At 43.1% G+C, this 24200-nt stretch overlaps 1 protein-coding gene across 6 annotated transcripts in view; it reads left to right on the top strand.

Annotated features, from left to right (window-relative positions):
* Positions 1-24200, top strand: part of ELFN1 (extracellular leucine rich repeat and fibronectin type III domain containing 1) — a 93933-nt gene that overhangs the window by 55800 nt on the left and 13933 nt on the right. For 5 of the 6 annotated variants that reach the window (XM_039360741.1, XM_039360740.1, XM_039360739.1 and 2 more), the window contains exon 2: positions 3387-3563. The gene's annotated coding sequence lies outside the window, so the exon portion shown is untranslated. Of the gene's footprint in view, positions 1-3386; positions 3564-15400; positions 15537-24200 lie in introns of all 6 variants that reach the window. The other variant, XM_039360744.1, reaches the window with a different exon arrangement.

Genomic DNA, 24200 nt, shown 5'->3' with positions numbered 1-24200 from the left:
TGTATTTAAATTTGTTTAGGTTTTAAAAGTGTTTTAAGTTTTTTTCTCAATTAAGCCTGTACTCAGCTCTGGGAAGTCTAGGGGAGGGTTGGGGAGGTTGGGGAGGAGGGGGGTGAGGTAGGGTTGGGGGGGGTATGGGAAGGGGATTTGTTTTTGTAAAAATTTAAAAATTTTCAATAAAAAAAAAAAAAAAACATGTTCCATCTTCTCATTTTCACATACTCTTGTGAGTTTTTACTGTGACTCCCTGGTTACGAAAGATAGAGGATGGAACCGTTTGAATTGCAGGAAGGATATTTTGAAATGGCAGTTAGTCTTTGACTTACAATCATTCATTTAGTGACCATTCAAAATTATCACAGAAGTGGGGAAAAAACATACGTGAGGAGAAGAACCATCTCTTGTTCTAGAACTCACTTAGGAATAAAAGCCAAATGGGTGGCTTTGGGTCTGTCAGCCCAACCTCACATCACAAGATTGCTGTTGTGGGGTAAATAGAAGGCAGGTGTCAAGCACTGGGGAAATCAGGCGATCCAGGCAGTTCAAATGGCTATAAAGATTTATTGCAAGCTTAAGCTCTCTACAAGAATCTGAGCTACTAATGATCAAGGAAAATTGGCGGTAGATAAAAGTCAACGGAATTCAAGGTGGGTTGGACTTAGATTTCTTGTGCGTGCGAAGGGATGCCAGACTGATGAGGCACTTGACCCCTCCCTCCTTCAGGCTCATACTGGTCATCTCCTACAACAGGAGCATCATGCACGTCCCTTGAGTTGTACAAAATGGAAGTGCAATATAAATCTAATCTATATACTATTAAAACTCTTATGTCTGTTTGGTTGTCTGTAACCTTCAAATGATGCAGCTTATGGCAATTTTGGGATCAACATATTTCAAACAGGCTAACTTATAGAATATCTCCAAAATCCTGGACCCAAGACTCCCATGGGATTGTAATTTGGCAAATTTGTGGCTGCTTCACTGCTGCTGAGCTGCCACAATCAGCCACGCAGTCATATGACCACCATTTTCAATGCTATCTGCTAGTTTCTTTCAAGGAAAGTCAATGGGGAAGCCGGCAGGAAATCGAAAGTCATTCCCACTTCCCTTGTAGAAATGGCTGGTATATATTATGACATAAAAGTAAAAAGTTGAGGTTTTATGTTATTACCTCATTTCACTGCCCCAAAAAGAGTCGGAAGTCTTTTTCTTTTCCCTTTACCCTACACTTTTTCCTCTTCCCCTTTTCCTCCCCGTTATCTTTATTTTTCTTCGTGTTTATATTTTGATAAACTAATATAAATATTTAACCTGGAAATCATTCCCACTTCCCTGGTTTTTTTCTTCTTCTTTCGCCTGGTCGTTCTGTGTCTCCGATTAGCTGAGGAAATCTCTCTGAAACATTGATCCAGCAGATCATGGGTTCTCTAGTAATAAAATAAAATTAAGGAAATTAAAAAGTTAACCTGTCTGAGAGTAAGCAAAACAGGCAGCTGGGATGTGTTTGCTTCCTTTCCATCTCTGATTCAACCTAGTCCTGCTAGAGAGGGAAGGGGCATTGCTGATCTTCATGCATCAAATATTACACCAGTTGGTTTGGGAAGTCGTATTAAAGGCTCCACTTCGCAGGCTCAGTCTGACAGAAGCAAGGCCCAGTTAAGTACAAACTACCATGTCCTCTCTTTTGCTCTTCTTTTTTATTCCTCTCAAAGGCCTTTTGCTGTGCCTCGCCGTTGCCTTTTCATTTGGGTGGAAATTGCTGCTCCCTTTGAAAAGGCAAATGGATAGTTCGAAAGCTGCCACAGCCAAGCGTCACTACGGCGGAAAGAAAACGGACGTCCTTTGGAGGTTTGGAGATGTGGCTGGGAAATAGCACCGTCCCTGCCACGTTCTCCCGGGGGGGGTGTGTGTGTTCGATTCTGACCTCCAAGTAGAAATTGGAGGGACAGAAGGAAGTCAACCAGAGTTAGGCATTTGCACAGGGCAGCCAAAAACAGCCACCACTTTTTTTGCTTCCCTCTGAGTTATCACCTCAAGAGTAGCTGAAGTTGTGGTTGCAAATGTCTGCAACCAGAGGTGCTGTGCTTGTTGTAAGGATAAGGACCTGTCCAAAAGGTATTTTTTCAGCACTGATGTGATTTTGAATGGCCACTAAACAGGGCAGTTGTTAAGCAAGGACTATCTTTACAAGGAAAATATTGGGAACACAAATATGACATGATACAAAGGTCAGTGTCAGGAAATGTATTTAAGTTTTGATTATAAAAATAACCATACATATTTTCTTTCTTTCTTTCTTTCTTTCTTTCTTTCTTTCTTTCTTTCTTTCTTTCTTTCTTTCTTCCTTCCTTCTTCCTTCCTTCCTTCCTTCCTTCCTTCTCTTCCCTCTCTCAATCCCTCCCTCCCTTATCTTCCTTCCTTCCTTCCTTCCTTCCTTCCTTCCTTCCTTCCTTCCTTCCTTCCTTCCTTCCTTCCTTCCTTCCTTCCTTCCTTCCTTCTTATCTACCTACCTACCTACCCTACCACTATCTCAGAATTTGTAAGCTATTGCCTACAACCTGTCAAAATGACGGAGATAAAAGATTACATTTCTTTTTTTCCATATACTTTCTAGTAACATGAGTAAAAGTGAACCTTAAAAGAGCCAGAATGTGTCAGAGAAATGGATTTAATCAAAACCCGTCTTTGGTTTCAAGTTATTCATTCAGTGCTGATTGCCTGGCTAGGAGCTATTGTTCCAATGACAGCAGGATCCTTTTGTGAATGGTGGTTAAATCCAGGGAAAGTGAATGCAAAAATTATTCTGCGTTCATCAGATCGGCTGCTTTTGTGCAGGGAGGATGCATCTCTTTAGTTTAATAACAGAAATAAGTTTGGCAGCTTTTAACATCTCAAAGCTGCTCAGCTTCATGGAGAGAGCATGAATATATTCCAGTACCTCTTTTCCAGGTTGCTTTTTCTGCACCAGAATATATTTGGGGGGATAACATACTGTAATTGTGGTGCATCTCTCGAGAACGGGGAATGGCTTCTGAGGAAGAAATAATGGAGGAGAGAGACCAAATGACTATGGAAAGGTTTTGGGCTTGGAGAGAAATATTTCTAGATCTGTAATGTGCCAAAGCAGGATTGGTCAACATTTGGCAAAAGATCAACAGAGATGGCCGGATTAAAGAATGGTCCCATCCTACAAATAAAACTGGTCAAATCCAATCTTTGGATTGCACTTGTGGTGTCTGAACCGTTGACTTTGACCCTCCTTTGTGACTTGTGGTCTCTCTAACTGGTTTCTAAGACCAGTTGGGTTTTGTTTTGTTTTTTGGTTTCTCTGTGCTCCCTTCCTTTAGACCACATAAACACCTGTTGATTTTGTTATTTCTTTGCAGAGCAAGGTTGGCGTGGCTGACTGGCCCTTCCAGGGTTTTTTTTGCCATTGGGCTCCCTTGGGTTCGCCAGCAAAGCACAGATCATGAGAAAGTAAAGTCCATGACCGTCAGCAGAGAACTTCAACTCCGTGGCTGTTTTTGGGGGCCCATCACCGGGACCGAGGTTCCATCAGCAAGGTAAGAGGCAACCTTTGCAGCTGAGACCGAGAGAGGGGCATGAAAAGAGGAGAATGGACAAACTAATGACGTGCAGCCCTTAAGGGCGGGTTGGCTGGCTGACTGGTTGGGTGGTTAATGGTTGTTGACTGGTTGATGGTTGAGTGGTTGGTTTTTCCTTCCTCCATGAAAATGCCTCTGAAATTGTAGCTTGATATATTATGCGGACAGATAGACATTAATTTAGAAATGAGCCCATTTGTTGGAAAACCCCTAGAGATTACTCCTCTTGTAGCCATTTTTTATCTAGCTCAGTTGCCCCAGCCAAGTAGAGGGAGAACCCTTTGCAGCCCACCAAGGAAATGAAGACAAATATTGGTGGTCATAGAAGGACGTCCTCCAACATCATGAGTAGAAGGTCATTTTCTCCTGCATCCTGGTTGAGACTGTCCTTCCTCCTGGAGGGAGAGGGGGTTGAGACCACTAATTCCTTGGGAGGGGGGTTGAGACCACTAATTCCTGGGTCACCAAGTTGCTGCTTTTCATTTCATAGGCGTGAGGCTAGCATGTCTTTCTTTTGCTGTGCAGCCCTTGACACAGCCCTCAAAAGGTCTTCTCACATTGTCTGTAGATAGTAACGGTTAAGGTGATAGAAGAACATGATTAAATGCACAGGGAAAAAATAATCCTGACTATATTTGACATAGCTCTGCCAAATAATGCAGAGTGTAGAAATTGTGGACCGAGGGATTTTCTCTCTCTTGCAATCAGGGTTATGAACTGAAATTCATCTTGTGGGTGGTTGGGGGATGGGGGAGGACTGCAGCTAATAAAAGGAAGGATTGAAGTGGGGGAAAATTGCTTGCAGTTGGTGGAACAGCATAGTTTAAGTTACCCAGTTGGAGAAATCTTGGCTAAATGGAAGGAGAGTTGGAAGATCAGGGAATTAGTTGGATGTACGGGAAAATTCCCACACGAGGTACTAATCCAGGCTCGAGAAGAAGCTTCTTCAGCTCTGACTGGTTTCTAGTCAGAGCTGAAGGAGCTTCTTGGATGAGAAGAGAAACGTCTTCAAAAGAAACACAAGAAAGTTCAGTTGCCTCCTGAGAAAAGCCCCTTTGAGTATTGACACTTAACGATTGACAAGTTGATCCTCTAATGCAGGGGTTCTCAACCTTGGCAACTTTAAGACTTGTGGACTTCAACTCCCAGAATTCCTCAGCCAGCAAGGAATTCTGGGAGTTGAAGTCCACAAGTCTTAAAGTTGCCAAGGTTGAGAACCCCTAGAGCAGGGGTCTTCAAACTTGGCCCTTTTATGACTTGTGGACTTCAGCTCCCAGAATTCCTCAGCCAGGCACATATGCCTGTCTGAGGAATTCTGGGAGTTGAAATCCACAAGTCATAAAAGGGCCAAGTTTGAAGACCCCTGCTCTAGAGTCAAAACAAGTGGAACTTGTTTTAAGTTTGGTGGGGCTTCTCTCCTGATCAAGGGCCTCAGATTCTTGCCTGACTCCTCCTCCCTAGCTTCATAATTTGGAGCAGAACATTGCTGCCTTCCACCCCATGTATTCTTTGAGATTGCAGCACAAAATTATGAGGTTGGACTAAGGTGACTTCCTGTGCCAGGAGTTGTATTTGTGTGTCCGTGTCTGCATGCCGTTTTCTTCTGAAATTAGGGTGGAAATCTGTAGGTAGGGACATCCACAGGTAAGACTTAAAAGAGTCAAGATGGCAGCCAGAACAATGTGGAGACCACAGCAAGGGCAGGGCTGTTGAAAGACGGAGCCTTGACATCTGTCGTCTTGATTTCTTTTGACCCCCTTGGTGGTTGTGGAAATGACTGAACGGGATCTTTTGACAGAGAGCGGTAGAAAAGAAGGAGAAAAAGAAGGGAAGAGATTGGGGCACAAAGAACTTTAGAATAGTTGTGCTCCGTTTCCTTCCTTCCTTCCTTCCTTCCTTCCTTCCTTCCTTCCTTCCTTCCTTCCTTCCTTCCTTCCTTCCTTCCTTCCTTCCTCCTTTCTTTCTTTCTTTCTTTCTTTCTTTCTTTCTTTCTTTCTTTCTTTCATTTGGCAGGATGCAATTTCCCCCCCTCTTAAATGTTGTTATTCAAAATACGGTATTTTAAAAAGGACAAAAAGGAAAACAAGATTATGGGCACAGGCACTGCTGGAGAGAGCAATTATTTCCATGACTACTCAGAAACATGACGATGACATTCTGAAAAAGGGAGCTTTCATATTTAACTTGTTGTGGAGTTGGGGGAAATAATAAGTCTATTAAACTTTCGGCACCAATTTGGTTTTTACGGGGAAATCTGAGTTGGGGAGAGTCCCTGACTTCCCAAAATATGCATTGATTGGTTTTTTGTTAAGCTTTAAGAGAAGAAGATGTGAGAAATAGAGTGGTGCAAAAACATCAGCTTCCTTTTTGACAACATTTAAGCTGCAATTTACCAGTTGAGATTTTGCCTTTGAATAAAAGGGGTTAGTGGATTCTTAGTCTTTTTGATGTTCTAAGTCTAACAAGGCTCTCTTCTTACTGTGTAACACAGGAAAACAGGAATGGACATCACCTTTTTTGGGGAAAAAAGAAGGATGTTCTGCATATCTGAATTAGTCTCTTTATTTCCCTCCCTCCAAGCTGAAACTCAATACAGATAGTCCTTGACTTACGACTGTCATTGAGCCTGGAATTACAGTTGTAGGTCATGCTGGTCATTAAGCAGATCACCACGTGACCACTGCTGATTTCATGACCTTTTTTGCAACAGTTGGTAAGCGAATCTATTGACTGCAATGGGCATTTTTTGCTGGAAATCAGAAGTAAATGCTAGTTTCCAGCAAAAAACAAACAAAACACATAAATCACAGTCATGTGGACTGAAGGATGCTGTGTGGTCAGTTGCCGAACACCCAAAATGCAATCATGTGACTGCAGGGAGGGTTGGCCATCAAAACTTCTAATGTTCACTAAGGAATCGGTCATAAGTTGGGGAATACCTGTGCAGAATTGAAGATTCAATTCCTATGGAATTCTTCAGAATGACACAGAAGAAGGAAGGAAGGGAGGGAGGGAGGGAGGGAGGGAGGGAGGGAGAGAGGGAGGAAGGAAGGAAGGAAGGAAGGAAGGAAGGAAGGAAGAAAGGAAGGAAGGAAAGAAGGAAGGAAGGAGGGAGGGAGGGAAGACAAATATTTCATGTATTCCTCCCTGTGGGACTTTGCCCTAAATTTTCATGTAATTTAGCACTTCAAAACTTGGATGAAGCTTTCCAGAAATGTGTCAGGAGCTCAACCTTTAATTACAGCAGCGATATTTAATTGATTAAAATGTGGCACCAAGAATAATGTAATTGTTGGAGCTCTCCAGGTTTCCTTGTGTCGTCAAATTTTAAAATGTAATTTGCGGCTTTGAGAAATGGCTCTTTTAGGAGAAGTGGCTTCAGCCATATGAAGGAGCAAATAGGTAGAGAAAAAAGGCTTGCAAAAACCCCACATCCCTAGGAAGAGATGTGTGTATACATGAAGGTGTGCAAACTTGAATGGAGAGAAAATGCATGGAGGAAACATGTAGGAATTCTTGGGCAGACTGAAATTTGCAAGGGGATTCAGAATTTGCAAACTGCTTCAGAAACCTAAACGAAGGTGTGCTTGCAAAAATTGGAAATTTGTTTTAGAGAATGATCTGAACTATTTCAGTATCCTTTTTTTCATTAAAAAAACTCTCTATTGGACTCTAATTCTGGATAATTTCTCATAAGCATGAGTTACAGGGAACGTAACAAGATTTCTTTCTAGGCTCATTTGGCTTTCCTTTTTCAGGGGCCTTCTCAGTTGTGGCACCCTTTGACATTTCACTTTGGAAATAAAATGGAAACTTTCATAGCCCCTTTTGATTTTCAGAGTCATCTGAGTTTATTTCTTCTTTTGTGGACTGCTTTGTGATGTCCATGAGGAGGACAATCTTGGTGAAATGTTACTGATTCTTAACCACTGATATTATTAATAAAAATACTATGGGACTGACGAAAGAGGCAGAATCAATTGAATTTTCATTTGGGATATGTTGACATTTTAGTTTTATTTGCTGCATTTCCATCCTTCTTCGGAGAGTGGAAAGCAACATCCATGAAAAAAAGACTCTTGACAATGATTCTGTAAGACTGATTGTGTTAAGAGAGAGTTGAAGAGCTGTCCTTTGGGGGGGGGGGCTGACAGGCTCCAAAACCCAAGAAAGAAATGTTATGATTCTCCCAAGCAGTTTTTTTATTGTTCCTCACCCATAGACAGAATCTTGCCAAATTAGAGCATGCTAACACTGCCATAAAATATATACTCTGAGAACTATTAAGGAGGAACTGTCTTCACCTTCTTTGTCTCACACAAATTATCTGAACTCAATTCTTTATTGATTTCTTTATTGTTCCTCACATATAGACAGAGATCTTGTCAAACTAAAGTATATTACTTGCACCATTAAATATATGCTCTGGGAACATTGAGGAGGAGCCGTCTTCACCCTCTTTCTCATACACAAACTCTCTGAACTAATTGTCTCTTGCTCCTCTGGAATGCAGCTCCTGCCTCCTGGGAATCCAGATTCCATTCTATCCCTGTACCTGAAGCTAAAACCCCAATGACTCCCCTGTTCTGCCCTGGGAATTAATTAATGTGCGGTGGGTGGGGGGGCTTTAGTTGAACAGAGCGGAGAAAGATGTTCAGGGCCTGACTGAATAACATCTGGGTAGGATTGTTCAGCAAATTGCAAAGTGTTAAGGAAAAGGTTCAGCTTTTGTAATAGCGAAGTTGAGATGACTGTCTGAGTTCTTAGCCTCCATCTCCTCCATGCAGAGATGAGAGAATCCTGCAGGGACCCCTCAAAAGAGCTTGACAAAATGTATCCCCAGGGAAGCAGATAATGTCCTACGCAACTTGTGACAAACCGGGAAATCAGAGCCGTATTCTCATTCAGCAAAAGAGGAGCAGTGTGTGTGTGTGTGTGTGTGTGTGTGTGTGAAGAAGCAGGAAGCCCTATGTTTTGACATGTATTAAGTGAAGCAGTTTTGGAATCTGTCTTTCTGGTCAGGAGTGAGCAAAGAGACGCAATGGATTCATTTCGTTCCTGGCAGCCTTGTTAATTATGATGAATGTGGTGGTCCAGCTTTCTTCTCATCCCACCTCCTCGGCTCTGTAGGGGAAGACTGATGTCCTGCTGGGCAGGAAGAAACTGCAAACCAAACCAGTCCACATTCAAGGATTCTTCCTCGAGGGAAAAACAGTTGGGTAAACTGGTCATTTTATTCGCTGTTCAATTTTTCTTCTCCTCCAAAAATCTCTTGAGGGCAAAAATGAACCAAGAATATTAGGGAACATTTTGGACTTGCTTCGAACTTCAGATCACCCCATTGCCATTCATAGATAACTAGAGGTAAATATTTGGTACCTGTTATTTCCAATCAGTGTTTCTCAACCTTGGCTACTTTAAGACATGTGGACTTCAACTCCCAGAATTCTCCAGCCTGGGGAATTCTGGGAGTTGAAGTCCACACGTCTTAAAATGGCCAAGGTTAAGAAACACCGAGACTTCCAAAAATTAGTTAATTTGGTTTCTCTGGATTGGAGTCAATTCTTGCATGGATAAACCCTCAGTGTCTGTAGAGAATCTGTTTTTTAACCTACCAATTGAAAAATAAGTTGTCCTAAATAAATTGTCTACAATAATGTCTGATTCAACCCAAGGAATTCCAGCTATGGGGTGTATTCAACTAATTCCCCCAACCCAGCCTACCTGAAGGACCTAGCAGAAAAGATGCACCCAGGTGCCACCTAGAAAAAGGCCATGCATCAAAGCCCCCACCTTTAGGGTCACCATCTTCACGTTTTGGATTACCGTCCCCAGCAGATACCCCCGGAGCCCAAAGCTGACACTTCAATCTTGAGATATGGAAGGAAGCTGGCCAAAGTCACCACTCCTTAATTCCCCCCCCCTTTTCTTCCCTCCCTCTTCCTGCCTGATGATTAACAACCACCATTGGCTTTGGGTTAATCTGATCCCTGATATCAGATGGTAAAATGAGATCTTGTGTGACCTGCTGGGAGTCGGAGCAAAGCATAAAAACCCATATCGGGAAGATTAAAAGGTGTCCAGAGATAAAGGCGAGCAAAGATACTTATTTATTTTCAGCTTCACAAAAAGCTCTGATAATCGGGTAGCGGAGGGAAGCGAAGCCTCCCTCTGAGAAAGGATCATAAATTGCAGAGTTGCTGTTTTGTCTGGTGAAGTGGACGATTTTCTGCCTGGGCAGGACTCCATGAGGAGACAGGGGACTGTACATTTTTGGTAACTTCCCTTATATATATATGTACTTTCTGCAGATATTTCTATCTGTATTCAAAAAGGACCTCCAGATAAGCAGGGATTAACCCCAGCCAAACAATCAACTGGAAAACAATATCTTAATCAAGGAAGTACCGAGGACAAAACCACACCCCCATCAACAGCCCCCTCTTGGTACATTGATTGAAGCTGCGGTCTTTCTAATAAAATGGTTCTTTGGGATGGGGTGGAGGCATTTTAGCAACCTGGTATCCTCCAGATGTTTTGGACTCCCACAATGTTTTGTAAGTGGACTTACAAGGCTGGGAGGAGTTGGGATTGAGAACATCTGGAGACCGTCTAGACTAGAGCAATGTTTCTCAACTTTGGCAACTTTAAAATGGATGGACTTCAAAATCCCAGCTTGCATGGATGGACCTCAACTCCCAGAATTCCCCAGCCAGCACAGGGCTGGGAACTGAAATCTACCCATCTTAAAGCATGCTGGCTAAGGAATTCTGGGAATTAAAAGTGCCCAAGGTTGAAAAACACTACTCTAAAGGACATTTTTAAAAAGGATCAGAAAAGGAGCTGTTTTGTCTTCCTTTGCTAATATTCCCTCTCCCCCTTGTGGAAAAGAGATTATTTTTCCATTTAAATTACAACCATTATTTCTAAGCAACTATTAGGGGGGCCTATCAGCATCTGTACATTTTACGAAACCTCCTTCTTGGTTCTTCCTTGAGGGGGGGTGGGTTTTTTTTGATGTCTTTTCTTTTTTCTTTTTTCTTTTTGTAAAGCATTATGATGCCTGCTGAGCCGTCTACCACCCACGGTTCAGCTTGTTTTTTTTTTTTTTTGCAGGAAACAAAAAAGACCATTTGCCAGCCCCACTCACCCAATTCCTGATTTCTATTTTATAAAAATTACACACCCCTCAGCCAAAGCCTTTGGGATCGTAGCTAGGTAGGTTTGTGAGCGAGCTGTGAATTCTAGGGAGGACACCAGGCCAGGTTGTGCTTGGAGACAGATCCTCCAATGGTTTCCATTAAGCACATTTGCTCCTCAAACCCGGCCTGTTAGGGAGCGCGCTTTGGAGGCGGACTGCCTGCCTGTTTGCATTTAATAACACTCCTTTGCTGGTTTTAATGCACATTCCTTGAGAACGAGGTCAATCCGCCTTGTTAAAAGCACTGGCTTTTTTTGCAGTCATTCCTCCGTGTGTTTACACAGATGAGGAGATAAAGAGGAGAGGAAAAATGCCTTTTTTGACTCCAAACTTTTCGGTCCTAGGTGAGCACGACTATGATAGGGGGGCAGAATATTAGGGGTGCAGCGAGATTGCATTACCCCATGCTTGCACTTTGCATCTCCCCCCTCTCTCTCCCCCTTTCTCTATCATCTATCTATCATCTATCAATCTCAGTGTTTCTCAACCTTGACAACTTCAAGACAGATGGACGTCCACTCCCAGAATTCCCTAGCCAAGTATGAATTCTGGGAGTTGAAGTCACTCATCTTAAAATTGCCCGTCTATCTATCTAATCTAGCTTATCTCTGTCAGTAGATTTCAACTCCTCAAATTCTCCAGCCAATGCCATTTATTCTGAGCAGCCTCTGGTTATTTCATGGCCAGACTGAATTGTCCCCACCAGCTGGGCGTTTCCTACAATTGGCACAAAAGTAATAAGCTGAGCGGCATTTTTTGCCTTGGCCCGGCCCTCGCAGAGCAAAGTGGTGGAAACAACTAGACCTGTGGGTCAGTGTGCACTTTTGCTTCGTGCTCTCCAAATTAACTGCCTGCCTGCCTGCCTTCTCAAATAGCTTTGGAGTTATTCAAGGAAACAAGAGTCAAGTGCCCAAGGAACTTCCATTGGTTTCTATCAAGGTGTTGTCCAAAGGAGAAAAAATGGCAAAAGACCCCCCCCCCATATTCAAGTCATGGTTTGCTAGGACTATGTTCAGCAGCCCTGGAATTGTGCAAGTGGATGATGTAGGCTAATTATTTGCACAACCTATCCTTCCTTGCTGTAAGATATGGAACTAGCCAACTGGTGGGTTTCAGCCAGCAAGAATCTAAGCAACATCAACATCCAGTCAAAAGAGCGAGTGAAGTTCTCTCTCTTTTTCTCCCTGTTCATAAGTAGGTCCACCATACCAATGAAGAGACATGGATAAAGGCAGCAGAGAAACCACGATGCCAGCGAATGTGATTTCCCCAGGCTTTGCCTTGGCTCAAAATCTGGATGCCTGGAGCTCTGAATATTTAATTCGTTCAGCATTCCAGGGAATGAATTTTAAAAAAAAAAACCATATATTTAACAAAGAACATTGTTTTGCTTATTTCTGTTTAGTCTTCCAGGTGGAAACTCAGAATGAAGAGTGCCGCTTCCAAGTCAAAATCCTTTCCAAACAATAAGCTTCTTTCTTTTCTAATCGGGAATTGTGACAATATCAGTTTTGCACCACAGAGACTGTCTCATCAATAAAATTAAGAAGTAATGGAGCATCCAACACACAGCAAGGATTGTTTAGAGAAAGGGTTTTTTTTAAATACTCTCTGAGTTTATGGAGCAGTTTGATCAGTACTTTTCATGCCATTTTTTTTCCTGATCGTGTTTTATCTTCTGGAGGAGAAAAATGTTAAATGCATGGAGAACATGCCTATCAGCTTGATTCAAGGGATTCAATCTGAGTTGCATTTCAAATTCAAACCAAAGTTGGCTTGGCTCAGATACTGCCTGTTTTATGCCTTGATTTCATTTCATTTTGTAACATGCCCCTCAGCTCAACAACAATGTCATTTTTAAGGGGTTGTGTGTCTATTGTGAACATCCAGTTGCTTCTCTGACTGTAGATCCAAAGATAAGAGTCCAGCAATCTGACTTTTCATTATCTGCAATATCTGTCTGTCTCAAGTTCCTTCCTTCCCTCCCTCCCCCCTCCCCTCGTTTCCCTCCGTGCCCCCTTCCCTCCACCTTCCTTTCCCCTCCCCTCCTGTTTCCTCACTGCCCCTCCCCTCCATCTTCCTTCCTTCCTTCCTTCCTTCCTTCCTTCCTTCCTTCCTTCCTTCCTTCCTTCCTTCCTTCCTTCCTTCCCTCCCCTCCTCCCTCCCTCACTAGCTATCTAGCTATATCTCTATCATATTTATATGCTGTCCATCTCACAGAAATGTCTTTCTCTGGCCCTACCTTTTCATGGTCTACCTCTACAACTCTTGAGGACAGGAACCCCCAATATATTCATGGCTGACAAGCATCTCCAGCCTGGCCTTAGAGTTTCAGTCTCAAGGAGATAGGTTTCTTCTGGGATTCAACCAGCAACAAAGTCCTACATGGACACCTGGAGCTATCAGGAAATGCAGAGGACCCCAATCCCAGCTCCAACCAAGCCAAGCCACCTGAGCATCAAGTCTTGCCAGTTCATCCAAGACAAAGACCAAGAACCTGGCAGTGGATGGGTGAAGGAGAGCTGAGCAAATGCCCTTTGGTGTGGACCACCCATGCCAGCAACTCCTGCCACTCGAGGGTCAGTGACCATGGAGTGCATGTCTTGAATTCACCTGAGTAGGCCAGGAGAAGGATGTGAGTTGGTGAGACAGATGGGCTGATGAAATCTTGGAAAAAAGTTCCTACAACTTGGTGGTTGTGAAAATGGCCCGTCTGGATAAGATTTGCATTTATTGTACTTCTGCAGCTGTAGCAAGATGTTGATGCTCCCTGAATGGAGCATCTCTCTTTTGTACCAGCTGTGCTTCCCTCCCCACATCACCTTTGTCTGCCAACGTGCCAGCATCTCCCCAACTCCTGCAGCATTGTCTGCCCGGCTTTTGAGGCCTTCCTCTCTCACAGCTCCTTTGTTCTCTTTTGATGTCAATCTCCTTCCGTGTCTCCCTATGTGTGTTTGTGAGCACACACACACATGTCAGACTCCTGCACTCTATTTCATCTCATTCTTCTACCCCTGGCTCCCCTCTTGCTTGACAAAAAAAAATATTATTCTGGAAATCCATCTTTTCCCTGCCAGTGAATTGCTCAGCTGTGAATCTGACGGTTAAAGTGGGTCAGTGACTATGGAGGAAATGCAGCCTCAGGAATGGAGACATGGATTCGCAGAGGACAAGTGGAGTGGAGCAGCATGGCAGAGAAAAGGAAATGGAGCAAGAGAAGAGGCAGGAAGTTGGATGTTCCTCTTTCTTTTTCAAGCTTAGCTCAAAGATATTAAGAAATTCCCAAGGTTTGATAGTGTTTGATAGGAGTTGCTTTTCTCTTTGCTTGTTCTTTGATTAGGGTATTGTTTTCTACTTGTTTGTCTGGTGTTAATCCCTGCTTATCTGGAGTACGGATAAGGATACTTGCAGGAAGCAGAAAAACTAGTTTCAGGAAGTTCTTCAGCATGCTCATTGTCTTTCATAACTGGAGGGGGAAGAAGAGCCTAAACTATTCATGTCTCACCTGTATAATTGCTGAAAACAGAATCCCCCCCCTCTCTCTCTCACACACACACAAACACCCACGCTCACATCCACTTATGTCACTCTAATCACCTTTAGCCTTAGCAATTGCTAGCCTCAGAAATGACTTGAATTTCCACCCACACCACAACTTCACACTGTGACAGATTCCATCAGCCATTTGCAGTAGCAAGATAGGGTAGTTTTAGAGAGAAAGTACAGAGTTGGTGTTTCTCCATTAAAAAAAGAAGAAGAAATCAAACCCGTCTCATTGCTAATGAAGCACTATTCTTCACTTTAATTGTAATTAGTGTTGTTTCATGGAGAGCAGGGAATATCTTTATTATGTACACCAGTGGCCTGAAAGCAGGTCTGGGTGTGGACTACGGACAAGGCAGAGTGTCTCTGTCAGGAGCAAAAATGTAGCTCTTCCCTTGCACAGGAGTAAGATATATCAGTCTGTGAGTCTTCTCTTGCAGATGCCAGTTTGCATGTGGGCATGTGGTTTAATCCTCCCCTTTGTAGCTAGCCATAATCAATCAACATTTGAAACTTGGAGTGGAGGGTCTTCCATCTAAGATGGATTTGTTGCGCATAAATCTATTCAGACAGTTGAGGAATGGCTAGAAAACATTGCCTTAAAATGAAGAAGAAGGTTGGTGTCAACACTGCTAACATCGAAATTCTTTGAAGAGTTTCATCTGTCGGAACCATGACAGTTGGTGTACTAGCTCCATGTTGTAGGGACTGAGCAGTCATGACTGTCTAGTTCTTAGTGTTGGTACCAGACAACTTGCATCATAGAAACCTATTCTTGGAACCATTGAGGAGGCACTGTCTTCATTCGCTTTCTCTCACACAAACTCTCTAAGCTATGTTGTCTCTTGCTCCTCTAGAATGCACCCCCTCCCTCTCTTCCTTCCTACTGGGAATCCAGACTACATTCCATCATATTCAGCAATATTTTTTTCCAAATTAGGGGGAAGAATGCAGGCATTCAATCCAGACCTTTGATGTGTAAAAAAAAGGGGGATTTTATCTTTAAGATAGCCCCCTCTCTCTGATCATTTGTATTCTCATGTTTGTACAGTTGGTCTGCATAGGATCTTACAGTGTAAACAAAAGCATAAAATGATGGATAACCAACTAACTGGACAGAAAGGAATGAAAAATGACTGAAGGGAAGGAAAACCAATCACAGCTCCTTTTGTTTTATTCTACTGGGGGTGAGTCATTTTTAAATTTATTTTTGGCAAACCCTTTTCTCTTTGGGATGCTTTGTACTGCAGAACTATCCTCGCTCTGAATATTTCATGCTACAATGATGAGGAAGATGAGGAGGAGGATGGGCAATTGAGTTCTAAGTGTGTATTAATTTGGATAATGGAACTTTGGTTTGAGATTCAAATAAGTTTGGTTTCCTACAGTGGCCGTATTAATAACATCTATGTAGATGTGAATTAATTGAATCTATTAATTGAGTAAAAGGGGGGGTCCTAATAGGTTTGAGGGATTCTCGGTGATTATGAAAATGTCCTGAATCGTTTAGTAATATTAATTCTAGCCATTTCTAGACCCACTCTGGTTCCATGACTGAATTTCTTAGAAATCATCACTTCCCCCTCCCAGTTTTGACTCTTTAGACATCTACTTAATTAAATATAGATTATGGCTCTGGGACCAGGGGATTATTATTTATTCATGAACGATTTAGATTGTAAAGGCTGCATAGTTTATTTTTATGTCTGGTTGGGGGACTGTTGGGATAACCCAAGATGAAATCTCTTTCCATCAATCACAAATTGACTAAGGGGGCTGCTTAGATCTGTTCCCAGCCCATCCTTGATCTTTGAAAGGGGAAAAAAAGATATCCAGTCTTACTTTTCAGGATTCCCATGATAATTCGGATTCTGTGCACACAAAGCACTTGCCCTCTTAGCATTTAATGCTTTAATGTTGGCTGGCTGTTTTGATCTCTGGTGCTATATTTTGCGAGGGATGCAAATGAAAAACCAGGGTATATGTTTGGTTATAAAGAACACAATTCCCAAAGCAGAGACAGATAACCCCATAATATTCCTGTTGCTGAATTGCCTTGTTGCTACACTCAAACAAACTTGCTCAGACTGTGTGTGAAATCTCAACAGGTGGCAGTACCCAGCCAGTTTTGTCTGGGCTCAAAAGCTATGCAAGGCCAGGTTCTGTTAGAACTTCAGTGAGGAACCTCAAGACTGCAGGTGGGACTGGAGGGTTGGGGGGGGGAACCCACAAATCAATGCCAAGCAATTCCCCCATTGCTTTGAAACACACTCTATGGATGTCTCCATGAAGTTATCAGGAGCTGAGGTTGACTTGAAGGAGATGTTTCCTTTACTTTCCATCATGTTCCCCTGTCATTACAGTGTTAGCAATCTTTTTTTGCTTCCCCTAAAATTATTTTTCTGGTCTCAACTTTGTGCTCCATAAAATTATGCTCCAAGTGGAAAGAAAGGAACACTCCGGACAACTTCAAATATAGCTGATCACAAGAGGCAGTAATGCTCCGGGAGAGGTCCAGAACCAAATTAAGAGTATCAGGACCATGGAAAGCTCCAAACGAAACTCAGTGGACTTTGGGTTTATACTGGCTTCAGTGAAAGTCCCCAATTGACTGATGGAGAATTCAGCCCTGCTAAATTTGGCTCTACAACTCGATTTCCTGCACTTCCGGAGTACCTCCAAGTACAGGGGTGGCCAACCTTGGCAACTTTAAGACTTGTGGACTTCAACACCCAGCATTCCCCAGCCAGCCATGCTGGGTGTTGAAGTCCACAAGTCTTAAAGTCACCAAGGTTGGATTCCCTGACCTAGTGTTTAGAGAGGCCTTCTTCTCATGCAGTAACTCCTGAGATGTTGTGCTGGAGACACCGTTTCTGTCAAAGCTTGAAATGATTGGCACCCCGCAAGAGAAGGCAGAGCTTTTTTTTCAATCCATGGAGGCCACGCTGCATGAAGGTTCAGAGCAGCATGAGATCTTCTAAGAATAATTCCCCTACTTAAACTTCCTTTCCTGGCTCATTGGGGTGGGGAGGGGAGAAGGGGCTCACAAGCTGAACATGGCAATTAAGAGTAATTAGACAAGGTGGTTGTCCTGCTAGTTTCCTTTCTTTAGGCCAAGGTGGGACTCCTGGAGAGGTGGTTGATGGGCTTGTTTGCCAACTGGATCAGAGCAACAAGGAAATATCTCATAAGTTCTCCTCTCCCCCCCCCCTTACACACAGGCAGATGGTGCCTTCCAGCTTTGCCATGGCCTCAATGCCTCAATTAGCAGCTGAGATGCCCAGCTGGTGAGCTGGTGGCTGTGCTCTATTCTGGGAGAAGCTTCTGAATGGGGATTCACACAGTCTTAGCAAGAGGGAGGAAAAGGCATAACTAAAGGTCAAACAACACGCTCCGTTAAACATGTGCTTTAAGGAATACACACTAGGAAGTACGCTTTCAAACACACACACACACACACACACACATACACACACACAGAGCTAACAGAGGTCCCTGACGTGTATCAAGATCATGGCAACTGGAAAAAGGATGTACCTCCTTCTCGAGATCATGTCCTGCTGGAAACCTTCCCAAAGCTTCTCCCTCGGTGCCTCCTTGACGTTCTGCAGAATCTCATCAACAGAAGGCAGGTAGTCCCCGACCACCACAGGGCCCAAAATTTCTGTGGCTAAGCGAGACGGTTGCTAGGTGAGTTTGGCCCCATTTGAGAACCTGTCTTGCCACAGTTGTTGCAGTTGCTAAGGGAAAAACATGGTCGTTAAGTGAATCTGGCTCCCCCCCCCCATTGACTTTGCAGTCAGAAGGTCACAAAAGGAGATCATGGGACCCAGGGAGGCTGCAACCGTCATGAGTACATGCCAGTTGCCAAGCGTCTGAATTTTGATCAAGTGAATTTTGATGCTGCAAGGGTTGTAAGTGAGAAAAACGGTCCTAAGTCCCTTTTTTCACAGCCGTTGTAACGCTGAATGGTCACTGAATGGTGATGTTGAGGACCAACTGTACTCATACAGAACTACCTCTCCATTTTTTCTCTACCCCAAAGAGTCCCACATATTGCAGTTGTCTATCGCCACATCTTTGCAAGCTCTGCCACCTTCTATTTTGGAGAAGAAGGTTGGAGAAGAAGGTTGGTGGCCAGAAGACCCTACCATTTGTTCTACAGGATCTCCAGGTGCCCCCTTTCTTCAAGAGTCATCTGGGGTGGTGGCCACAGATCCTCCACTTCTCCCAGGTGACTGGATTGTAATCACTGAGAAGGAACTTTAGCTAAAGCTTAGAGAAAAGAGGCCACGTGGCCTGGCCTGGTGGCCGCCTCAGTCAGGGAACCGAGTTGCATTTATGGATCCGTATCACAACAAACACCAGGGAGCGAGACTCTAATTTACTAAAAGCTGAGTTCTACTGGCCTACCACAGCATCACAGCAGACAATTGCGCTTCAGCTCTGCTGGGACCTGGGATCATCACACTCACACTCAGCTTCTATTTCATCTGATGCGGCTCGTTGCTTCCTGCACTCATTCTTCTGGTGATGAAGCCAGCAAAAAGCATCGAGGGATAGGAATCCCTTCCTCGTCGGATGTCGTTGGATCCCCTGACTTTCACGTGGCTCTTTTGCCAGATTCAGACATAACTTCCTTGTCCCTGGAAAAGCAGAATTTCTCTCTCCCTTCCACAAATTCATCCATGAGTTTATCAGGGATGGTGGCCAGCTCCTTTCAGAAAATGCTAGAAGTGGAATTGGGCACAAGGAAGGGTTCAAGAATGGGTGCATTGATAAATGTATTGCAAACCCTGATTGCATTATAAAGAAAGAACCCCAGCAACTGTTAGTCCTCAACTAGCTACAACAGTTCATTTAGTGACTTTTCAAAGTTACAACGGCACTGAAAAAAGTCACTTATGGCTGTTTTCCACATTTACGACCATTGCAGACGCTTGGCAACTGCTTCGTACTTATGACCGTTGCAGTGTCCCAAGGTCGTGTGATTTCCTTTTGCAACCTTCTGACAAGCAAAGTCACTGGGGAAGCCGGATTCACTTAACAAGCAGGTGGCCGACTTATCAACCCCACTTAACAACTGTGGCAAGAAAGGTCATAAAATGGGGCCAAACTCACTTAACAAATGTCTCACTTAACAACAAAAAATGTCGGGCTCAATTGTGGCCGTAAGTCAAGGACTACCTGTATTTTTTTAAGGCAAGCCCTGTTTGCATTTCAGTAAGAATAATTTTCAGAACCTTGAAATTCCACAGGATCAGGAAAAAAACGAACGTTTATATCTTTCTCTGGCTATTAGAGGCTTCTTTGGCTAGAGACCGAATCCTTCTTTTACACACAGGGTGCAAAAATGGTGCAAAAAGAGAAGAAAAACCTGCCCTCCCTTTTTTGTCTTCTCTGCTCATTATCCCCCCCCCCAGCCTCATCTGCATCTCAAATAGCTCAAAGAAGCCCACCGAAGGGTTATTGCGGAGAAAGGACAGGACAATCGTGAATGAACAACACCCTTGTTGAGCACAGGTGTTAGGCACTTTTCAATTAAAAAGTGGTAAATTAAAGGGGGCGGAAGAGAACGAGACAATCAGACAAGCTTTAACAACTCACTGAACACAAAAGGCACCCAGGATGGTTAGGAGGAGAGCAGGTGGGTGGTCCTTAATGGGGAATTGTGGTATAAAAAAATTGTAGAAGGATTGTATAAACAGAGGCTTAGAATCAAAATCATGGGAAGTATTAGTAGCGCTTTATAAAACCTTAGTAAGGCCAGTTTTGGTCACCACATTACAAAAAAGATGTTGAGTCTTTGGGAAAAGTGCAAGAAGAGCAACTAAGGTGATTAAAGACCTGGAGATTAAAACCTAGGAAGAACGGTGGCAGGATTTGGGCTTGGCTAATCTAGGGAAAAGAAGGACTAAGGGTGACATGATAGCAGTCTTCCAGCATCTGAGGGGCTGCCACAAAGAAGAGGGGGGTCAACCTATTCTCCAAAGTACCTGCAGGCAGGATAAGAAGTAACAGATGAAAACTAATCAAGGAGAGAAGCAACCTGGAACTAAGGAGAACTTTCCTGACAGTTAGAACAATCAGCCAGTGCCTCCAAAAGTTGTGGGTGCTCCAACACTGGAGGCCTTCAAGAAGAGATTGGTCTGGAATGGCTTGGGGTCTTCTACTTGAGCAGGGGGTTGGACTAGAAGACTCCAAGGTCTCTTCCAGTTCTATTCTGATTGATTCGGACTGAATTCTGGGAATTAAAGTCCATATATCTTAGAGGTAGCCAAGACTAAGAACATTGGTCTAAAGGATACCCAGATCAGAGAAGACTGATTTTAGACAGAATCCTTGTCTCACTCTACAAGATTGAAAAATAATGGAAAAATTAGCAAATTGCTATCCAGCAGTAAATCCTCAATTAGGTCTGATTCTTCATTAGATTGCCTCCCATCCTCTAGGGCTCATCCCTACCCTGGATTTTCGGCTTTCCTTAAATTCGACTTCCAGACTTTTTTTTTTTAAATTATATTGTATAGAAAAAAAAGTTATGATTTCTGGTTAATGGGTTGATAAATTGTAAATCAGTTCCCAAGTTGAGTCCTGGGCCTTGAGGACAAATGTATTGGGGTGGAGGCTAGGCACTGAGCTAATGAAAGTTTTTGATATATATATATATATATATATATATATATATATATATATATATATATATATATATATATATATAAGTTTAATCAAGTGCAACTTTATGTTTCCCAATTCAGACCTTAATGGACCAAATAACTCGAAATGTGTTAAAGCGCTTCTCATATTTGGATGGTTATGCACCCTCGTTCACCCCAAGGCATATCCATGGCACTTCTTGAATTTTAATATATCTCCGGCTAGGGACCTGATCCCATGGGATCACAGAGGACTACTAAATTGCTGCTTAGTTTTTGCAGCCTCCTCTCACCTTCTGCTAGGGCTCAAACAAAGCAGAAGTGGCATTACTCTCCAGAGTTTATTCCCTACCCCAGGGCTGTCAGAAAGAGGGCTGAGTAGTTATCTACAGACTCCTCACATCTTGTAGATAATCTATTTCAACTTGTCCCCTCAAGATACTACTACAGGGCATTGCATGCCAAAACAACCAGACATAAAGACATTTTCTCACCCTCCTGCCCTCATTCTGCTGAACACCTTATTCCCACAGCACTGTCTTATGTCTAAGGATATTTACCCATGTAGTAGGGCTGTATTATTATTATCCTTCTCAACGTTCCTACTACCTTCTCCTATTGGTGTCTTATGATTATATCACTTGGTTGTTTGTATGTATACTGAGAGATTCTGCACTGGAGACAAATTCCTTGTGTGTCCAATCACACTTGGCCAATAAAGAACTATTCTATTCTATTCTATTCTATTCTATTCTATTCTATTCTATTCTATTCTATTCTATTCTATTCTATTCTATTCCATTCCATTCCATTCCATTCCACTCCACTCCACCCCACCCCACCCCATCCCATCCCGTATTTTATTCTGCATTTTATTCTATTTTGTGTTTCATTTTGCATTCCGTTCTGTTGAGTAGAAATGTAAATTAAAAGAGCCCAAAGAGAAGATTTTGGCTCTTTCAGAATGGAGACTGCCTCCTCCATTCATCCCTCTTCAAGAGCGCTTTGGATTTCTCCACCCATTTTCTAGGGAGGACTAAGGTGGTCCGTAGCTTGGAGAACTGACCGATGGAGGACCCAACAATCCTTTATTTATTTTTGTCCTTTGACGGAGGATGTTTTTTGTTTGTGCAGCGTTTAACTTGTTTCCAGCCTTGAGTTTCTGCCCGGCTGTGTTGTGCAAGGAAAGGAGCTGACGTTGGCCCACGTTCGATCAGACATGATGTTGCTGAGTCAGACCAGCTAGGAACTTGGCCTGCTGACGGAACTGCAGTTTGCTGGCTTGCCGAGATGGTGCCAAGTTTTTAATAGATAAATGCAAAGTGAACAGGAGAGTTTTGAATAAGGGATGGCTTCTGGACCCCGAGTGTAATTATGATCTCGATGTGGCAAGGCCAGATTAGCCATTATGTTAAGTAGACTCTATCAGCAGCATCCAACGAGGACGATGCAAGGCATATGCTCGCTGCACTGACTTTCTTTTCTGCAAGCCATCTGCTTTGCCTAGTGGCCGAATGTTAATGGGTGTTAAGTAGAGCTCAGTTAATAGGGGATGACTTTCATAGAGAGAAGAAGCATCTTTTCTCCTTTGCCAGGATTCAAGGTCTTGAGCAGGACCAATTTTTTATCCTGGAAGCTGGTGGGCTTCCAGAGGTCGTTCAAATGCTGGGTGCTGGATTACAAGACCCTCTGTGAGAAAGTGGACCTATCCAAGTAGGCTCAGCTAGCTTCTACACAGCTGGGGATGGTCCTTTCTCCAGGATCTGCTCCTAGACCTCAGCTTCATTGCCACCACCCTGGTGAAGTCTGAAGAGCATCAAAAGGTCTTTACTCCAGGTTCTTCATGATCCTGAATATTAGGTTTCTGTTAGCAGGATAGTCTGTAGAATTCTTTGCTTTAGTTCTTCATCTGGTAGAAGTAGTAGAAGATGCCATTCCAGTATAAGAGCTCCTATGGATGTAGCTGCTGCCCAAAGTCTGGTGTTATCCACCATCCAGGAGCAAAATGAAGCTAAATAATCCCCTATTTTAAATTGCTGAGAATATTCATAGCTTGGGTTGTAGGCAATCTGTTCTCCTAGCTTGCTATTTAGCTCCCGGATTTTTCGTTACCAAACTAGGTAACATCTTCAGCATGGTTTGTGACTTGAACCCAGCTGGCTGAATTCCACGCCTCACAGCAACCAGTCTGAAACCACAAAGTCACAAGATCAGAAGCAGTCTTGTGATTCAACCAGTCACAAGACCAACCGGCCACCCAGGACCTATATAAACGAACAAGACACTTCACCCCAAATCCCCACTGAAGATGTTACCTAGTTTGGTAACGAAATGTCCAGGAGAACGCAAGCTCAGAGAACGGACCTCTGCCAAAATCGCCCGTTTTGCATGTCGTTCAAAGGCAACATTGCGTTGCAGTCCGCGAATCGTCTCTCATCTACAAAGAACAGTGAAGCATCCGATTCTCTTTTGGCCCCGATTCAGCAGAACACTTAAGCACCCCATCGAGGTTGCCATAGCATTCCAGTCATCATTTGATGAATCCCTTCCCCTCATAAAGGGGGGGGGATTCTCTTTCTCACCTGGCAATGAGACATATTAGGTGCTCAGCCATCAGTAGATTGATGCCAGATCTGCTTTCTTTCTCAGGCACATTTAGAAGCACAAATAGACAGCGCAGATGTCAACCAGTTCACCCCAAAGAAGTTGGTGAAGGAAATGAAGAAAGGGAGCAGCAATCCCTGTTTTTTTTATTATTTATTTTTTTACTTCTTTTAATATCAATGGTCCTCTGGTATACAGCTCCTCCTTCCGGGAATCTAAATTACATTCTACCACAAGTAGGCATGCTAATGTTAAAATGGGACATGCAATGTCTGTTACTCATAATGGTTATGAATAGAAATAGAAATAGAAATAGAAATAGAAATAGAATAGAATAGAATAGAATAGAATAGAATAGAATAGAATAGAATAGAATAGAGCTGGAAGGGACCTTGGAGGTCTTCTAGTCCAGCCCCCTGCTCAAGCAGGAGAACCTATACCATCTCACACAGGTGAATGTCTAGTCTCTTCTTAAAAACCTCCATTGATGGAGCACCCATGATTTCTGGAGGCAAGCTGTTCCACTGGTTAATTGTCCTCACTGTCAGGAAGTTTCTCCTTAATTCCAGGTTGTTTCTCTCTTTGATCAGT

This window comes from Crotalus tigris, unplaced genomic scaffold (genome assembly GCF_016545835.1).
Source record: "Crotalus tigris isolate CLP2741 ecotype Arizona unplaced genomic scaffold, ASM1654583v1 scf7180000019173.45859301935:6455823, whole genome shotgun sequence".
NCBI lineage: Eukaryota > Metazoa > Chordata > Lepidosauria > Squamata > Viperidae > Crotalus > Crotalus tigris.
Note: the sequence above shows the minus strand (reverse complement) of the source record. Positions and strands in the feature narration are given on the sequence as shown.